The 7,353-nt window shown below is 45.4% G+C and overlaps 1 pseudogene across 1 annotated transcript; it reads left to right on the plus strand.

The window, feature by feature from the left end:
- The first annotated feature begins 5,818 nt into the window (after positions 1 to 5,818).
- On the plus strand, positions 5,819 to 6,692 carry LOC105500649 (annotated as a pseudogene). Its single transcript, XR_001000062.1, has one exon. The product of XR_001000062.1 is annotated as a 40S ribosomal protein S2 pseudogene (transcript).
- The last annotated feature ends 661 nt before the right edge of the window (positions 6,693 to 7,353 follow it).

Below are 7,353 nucleotides of genomic sequence, written 5' to 3' on the forward strand. Positions count from 1 at the left end.
CTGGTGCATCTCTTAGTCCCAGAACCTGGGGCAGGAGACTGGCTAGCTAGTCACCAAATCCATTTCACTTTCCTTCTGGGAACACATCTAAACTCTAGTCTGTAGACTGCCTTGCAGATGTCCATGTGTTAAGTTCTAGCCAGTGAAACGTAAGAGGAAATTATGAGCATCACTTCTAAGCTTGGCCCACAAAAACTTCTTGCATCATCCTGTATGTTCTCTTTCCCCATTTGCGGGCTGGATGTCAGTGCCCAGTGTGACCTTGGAAGCCACATGGACAATGGCAGAGCCTCCGTTAGCCCATGTTACTGAATAATGGTGAGGTGCAGAGTACCCTTCCTCCTCCACTGCCGCTGATTGAACTTTATGCAAGCAAGAAATTAACATCTATTACACTAAGCTATTGACCTTTTGGAGTTTTAGCTGTTACAGCAGCTGGTGTTAAGTAGAAACCAAGGTCTTGGTTATTCCCAACTCCTTCAGGGACTTCAAAAGAGCTTTGCTATGTCTGTCTGTTCCCTCTGCTTTATCCTCCTGTCCAATGTCAACCACCCTTTAAGTCCAGCTCCAATCTCTCCTCCTTCACAGACACCCCACACTACAGGCTAAAATAGACCCCTCCTCTCTCTGCCCTGTGATATAGTTAGCATTTACTGAGTGTTGACCATGTGCTAGGCTCTGTAGTGAGCCACCACAATCATTACCTCTTCTAATCCTGGCTACTGGATGAAGTAGATGCTTCTATTCTCCCCAGTTTAGAGATGAAACGCAGAGGATTAGGTCATTTGCCCAAGTTCACACAGCTAGTAAGTGGCCAAGTTAGGATTTCACCTCAGAAAGACTGGTTCCAGAGGCCCCACCCTTAATTGTGACATGACACTGCCTCTACATGCCACCATTAATGTTCTCATACCCTCCAAGAATTTCTCCTATGGTGGGATTTTTCAATGCAAATTAAATACAATATGATCCTTTAATTAAAGAGCACAATTTATACTGAGCAGATCACAGTTAGTTATAACACAGTGGAGGGGAGGAATCTGCTGCAGGGGAACTAGAAAAGGAGATGGTAGGCGCTGAAGAAGGCATGTCCTGATGTCTTTAGGATGCCTCCTTAGAGGAACTCGATACTTTGTTACTCCAGCAGAGGATAGTCAAGGTGATTGGAGGTCTGAGCTAGTGATAGTGCTGGGTGACAGGAGAAAAAAGGCTGTTCCCCTTGAACAAAATCATGAGGAAGTCTACAACTGATTTGCTCTGTGATGTTCATCTTTTACAGCCATACACTTATAGCTGTAAAAGCACCTTTATTATTGACATTTCTGAAGGAAAAATAACATTTTTATGGCGAGTCTGACACTCTCAAACCCCTAACCTCATTTTCCCCATTGAAGCAATTGTCTCTATAATTCAATTTTTTATAATACAAGATTTCTTAAGAATGCAAACTCCACATCCTAAGAGAGCATAGCACACAACTGGTGTCCTTCAGGATGTCTGTCTCTCCCTTATTGAGCTCCCCAAGGGTGAACTTAGCTCAGCTCCATAGCTGGGGCCTCGGAAACACGTACAGAGACCAGTCCAGAGCCTGGCACGGAGCAGGTGCCCAAGGGCTGATTGCTAGGTGCTCCCTCTGCCACCACCCACCATCCCTCCTGAGAACCCACCCTTTATTTCTCTTCTCTGTCATGTCCTTTGGTAAATGTAACATCTCCAGCTGGTTTAACCTCCCCTGATCTCTCTCTTGCAAACAGCCTGACTCATTGCATACCAGCATTGCCCAGAGCCCTTATTCATGTGAAATCAACACACACCATCTTATGTTGCCACCACTACCACTACAAACCTCTTAGCAGCCCAGAGAGAACTGAGTTCAAATCCCACCTCTCCTTGCCACCAAGGAGCCTAGGTGGCAAGCCCTGGATCACACAGGTCCCACAGATGCTACCAGCTCCTTCTGCTTTCATACACAATTAATTTAGCAGACCCTGGAGGCTCCTTCAAGGCAGGAAATAGTACCCTGAGGGGAGGGCAGGTGACTCTCATGGTGGCCAAGGGTTTGAATAGGCCAGCTAAGTCTACAAACTTAGACTCTGTGAACTAGACCTGCTCTTTGCCTCAATTTCTCTCCAAAAGCCCAAGACCACATTAGCCATGGGATGGTGACACTTTTGCTCTGGTGACACCACTGACAGTCCTACACCAAGAGCTGGAAGCACTGGGCATTACCTTCTATTCACATAGTCAGCAGTGTGTGACTTTGACTTCCCCTCTCCGAGCCTCCATTTCGTCACCTGTCTTTCTCCAGGGATGCTAACATCTGCCTTGCACAGTTATGCAAGGATCCCAAGACCTATTGGACATAAAGTACCTAACACAAGACCTGGTCCACACAGGTGTGCTCAGTAAGTGGAAACTATTTAAAGATGATGATGATGGTGGTGGTGATGATGATGATGATGATGATGATGATGATGATGATGATGGTGATGAAAATCTCTTCTCAGCAGAGTGAGACCAAGGCCTCAGTGAGATTTGAGGCCCACCTGAATAAGCATTGAGCATGTTTATCCTGATGGGTCAGGGGACACTATCAGAAACCAGGGTGAACCCAGGTGCTACCGAAGGTTATTATGCCCAAACCTGCCCTGCCTTCACCTTCTTCAAGTCGTTGAGTGAAGAAAGTAACCAGGACAATAATTAGAAAACAGAAGGTTAAATGACACTGATTTTTAACCGAGGCTTTGGCCCCGAACTCAGTGCTGAAAATTGAGCTGGCCTATGGGGAAGGCTCCTTACCTGAATGAAGTGAACCCCTGTGGTCAGAAACTAAGCAGGCCCCCAACTGATTAGTTCAGTCCATGACCAAATGGAAGTCCCAAACATTGGCAACACAGCCCCTCTGCACCTGGATAAACAGAGAAGGAGACCAAGGATGAAGGAGAGAGGCTGACCAGTGTCTTAAGAAGAGCAGGGATGGAGCCTAGACTGCAGCGGGGGAGAAAGGCCACAGCCATGGGCTGACCTTGGTCACCTCTGAAGTCTCCAGAAGCCCCTGGCCCAGAAAAGATCCCTCAGAACACCTCTCCTATGAAGGACAATAGAGGGGCCCCCAGATTCCCCCAGGGCCTCTGGATGGGCCCAGTCCTCTGCAGCTGGCATGGGAGCTGCAGCACATGCTGCAGGCCCTGAGCCCTCCCACTTCATTTCTTGCTGTCCCTGTGTCTCTGCTCCAGCCAGGCCAGCCCCTTGCTGGCTAGGGCAGGCAGCGAGAGCTGGCTCTAAGGATGCACACACTGTGCCTTGGGATCCAACCCAAAACCTTCAGTCTTGTGTTTCAGGCCCAGGTCTCTCCTCCCTACAGCACCAGGCACAGTGCGCCTCCATTCCACTCAATCCACATCCCCATCTTCCCATGCTCATTCCAAGCTCTGTTGCCTCCGAGAAGCCCGCCTTGCCTTCCCCAGTCCCCTCCCTCTTCTGAGCCCTCACCATTCTTACTCTCTGGTCTCTCATTTGGTAAATCAGCTGTAAAATCTTTTATCAGAGACCACCTTGTACTGCTCTATCTTTACACAGGGTCCTGATTCCCCAGCTCTAGAGAAAGCCCCTTGAGCTCTTAATCTGGCCAAGCCTCAGTTTCCTCATATGTAAAACAGAGACATTGATACGTAGATTTTTAGCACCCACTCTATTCCAGGCCCAATTTTAGGGGTTGTGGGGAATACAAGAAGGAAAATGCACAGTCTCTGATCTCAAGGAGCTACTGGACACTCATAACAAGAACTCAAGGTGGTGTGCAGTAGAGGGACAAAGCAGGGACAAGCCTTGTGTGGTGAGGGTTTGGGGGAGGGAAAGATGTGGGCAGCTTCTTGAAAGAGGCAGTATTTGAGCTGTCATTAGAGATGATTGGTCTCTAACAGGCCCATGTGGGATAGAGAGGGAATTCAAGGTAGAAAGATATCATGAGCAAGAACATGGAGGGAGAAAATTTTGGGGCCTGTTTAGTAAAGTAGATATTTTCATTTGCCTGGAATATATGGTACCAGTAGGCTGTAGAGGAAATACCACCAAGTCATTTCAGCCTTTGGAGTAAAGCACCTTGAATGGAAGGATGATAAACTTGCTCCTATTCTGTTGAGGGAAAGTTTTTGAAGAAGACCAAGGATAACGTGACCAAAATACCTTCATAGAAAGATTAATCTGGCAGGGCGAGAAGAATGGATTAAAATGGGAAGACACTGGGGCACAAGTAGGTCACAATGAAATGCCATTTCACATTCACTAGATGGACCAAAATTAGGATGTCTAATAACACCAAGTGTTAGGGGAGATATGGAGCAGTGGAAATTCTCAGACACTGAGGGTGGGAGTATTAATTACTATAGCCATTTTGGAAAACGATTTGGCATTATCTTATATAACCAAACATTTGCATATGTTCTCTGCGACCCTATAGCCCAGCAATTTCACCCCTAGACCAGTATTCTCCAGAGCAGCATTCTCCAATTGTGGTCCAGGGACTTGAGACTTTTTCAGGGGATCCATGAGGTCAAAACTATTTTCATAATATATTTGAAAAGTATTATTTGACTTTTTACTCTTGTCTCATGGGTGTACAGTATTTTTCAGAGGATGCATGATGGATGATATTGCAACAGATTGGCCATGGATGCAGATACAAGAATTCAGCTGTCTTCTGTTAAGCCAGACATTAAAGAAGTTTGCAAACATCAACAATGTCACTCTTCTCCATTTATTTTGTCTCAGAAAATAGTTATTTTTCATTTAAAGTGTGTGATTTATGTTAACATATAATGAGTTTCTTATCATCATTTGAAAATGAATTAATAAATATGTTTTTCTCAGTTTTAATTTCTAACATAGTGCATATCTTTAGATATAACTCACATAAACAAAAGCTCTTTGGGATCCTGAGACTAAAATGTTCGATAACCACTGCCCCACACAAACTCCTGCACATTCTTCTGAGGCTGTGAACAACGAGGCCCGTAACAGTATTGTCTTAGCTAAATATTTGTAGTGGCAAAAACTGAACACAACTCAAATGTCCACAGACAGGAGAACGGACAAAATAAATTGTATATTTATTTTGGTATATTATACAGCATTGAATATTATAATATTATATTATACAGCACTGAAAATAAATGAACTACAGCTTTAAAAAAATAGATAAATCTTAGAAAAATACATTGATAAAAACAAGACAGGTCCAGAAGACAACAAACATTATATCATTTTTACAAAGTTCAAAAACAAACTAAGCTAAATATGTATACTTAAGAATACATACATATGTGATAAAGCTTTCTTTAAACAAGAAAATAATAAATAACACAATTCACCCTCTTGGGTGCAGTCTGCGGATTAAGTTAAAGCAGGAGCACATACCTGTTGTTGATAATGTTCCAATTCTTAAATTGAGTTGTGACTGATAGGCAGCCATTTTACTATTATGCTTCATAATTACATAAATAATACATATACTCTTTTGTATGTACCAAATATGATCTTAAAAAGATAACCCTAGCACCCAGACTGTGGCCTCTAAATACCATTTCCCACTAAACAAACACAAAGGTTCCTTGGAGAGGCGGATTGCAGTTCTGGGACAGGAAATGTACAAAATGGTACATCTTGTCATTCTAGAAAGCAGGGAAGCTAGCAGAGACTACTGGGATAACAATCAAAAGGGCTCGGAAGCCAAGTTGAAGAGATTTCCATTAGCCAAAAACGGGATAATGTGAGCGTCGATAAGGATAAAAACTGATCTTCTCCTCCGAGAAAACAAAAAATGGCGGATGACGCTGGTGCAGCCGGGCGGGGGCCCGGAGGCCCTGGGGACCCTGGGATGGGGAAACGCAGTGGCTTCTGTGGAGGTTTCGGCAGTGGCATCTGGGGGGACTGGGGTCGCGGCCATAGACCAGGCCTGGGCTGAGGCCGCGGAGCTTGCGGAGGCAAGGCCAAGGATAAGGAGTGGGTGCCTGTCACCAAGCTGGGCCGCTTGGTCAAGGACATGAAGATCAAGTCCCTGGAGGAGCTCTATCTCTTCTCCCTGCCCACTAAGGAATCCGAGATCATTGACTTTTTCCTGGGGGCCTCTCTCAAGGACGAGGTTTTTGCAGAAGTAGACCCGTGCTGGCCAGCGCACCAGGTTCAAGGCGTTTGTTGCTATCGGGGACTACAATGGCCAAGTCAGTCTGGGTGTCAAGTGCTCCCAGGAGGTGGCCACTGCCATCCGTGGGGCCATCAAACTGGCCAAGCTCTCCATTGTCCCCGTGCGCAGAGGCTACTGGGGGAACAAGATCAGCAAGCCCCACACCGTCCCTTGCAAGGTGACAGGCCGCTGCGGCTCTGTGCTGGTGCGCCTCATCCCTGCACCCAGGGGCACTGGCATCATCTCGGCACCTGTGCCCAGGAAGCTGCTCATGATGGCTGGTATCAACGACTGCTACACCTCAGCCCGGGGCTGCACTGCCACCCTGGGCAACTTCGCCAAGGCCATCTTTGATGCCATCTCTAAGACCTACAGCTACCTGATCCCCGATCTCCGGAAGGTGACTGTATTCACCAAGTCTCCCTGTCAGGAATTCACTGACCACCACATCAAGACCCATGCCAGAGTCTCGGTGCAGCGGACCCAGGCTCCAGCTGTGGCTACAACATAGGGTTTTTATATAAGAAAAATAAAGTGAATTAAGACTGAAAAAAAAAGGATAAAAACTGAAATGGATTGAAACATATCTCATGTATTTAAACCCATATGAACTCATTATGAGTTCATAATGATACAAAGTAATCTCACTGGTTACCTTTGAATAATGCTAGAGAACAAATTCATTATTTTAAAAGCAGAAAACAAATGGGGAGAATCAAGCATTTACCCTGCCTTTATTGAATGAACAGTACCTCAGGGTAACCAATTAGTTTATGAAAGGATGTTACCCTTTATAAAAGTCCAGCTAACAAACAAAAAATGATAAACTATTATGGCTAGGTGCAGTGGCTCACACCTGTAATCCCAGCACTTGGGGAGGCCAAGGTGGGCAGATCACTTAAGCCCAGGAGTTCAAGACCAGCCTGGGCAACATGGGGAAACCTCATCTCTACAAAAAATACAAAAAACTAGCTTGCCGTGGTGGTGCATGCCTGTAATCCCAGCTACTCGGGAGATTGAGGTAGGAGGATCATGTGAGCTGGGAAGTCGAGGCTGCAGTGAGCCGTGATCATACCACTGCATTGGAGCAAGACTTTGTCCAAAAAGAAAAAAAAAAGAAAAAGAAAGAAAGAAAGAAAGAAAGAAAGAAAGAAAGAAAGAAAGAAAGAAAG

The sequence above is a fragment of the Colobus angolensis genome, unplaced genomic scaffold (genome assembly GCF_000951035.1).
Source record: "Colobus angolensis palliatus isolate OR3802 unplaced genomic scaffold, Cang.pa_1.0 Scaffold68, whole genome shotgun sequence".
In the NCBI taxonomy this organism is placed as follows: domain Eukaryota; kingdom Metazoa; phylum Chordata; class Mammalia; order Primates; family Cercopithecidae; genus Colobus; species Colobus angolensis.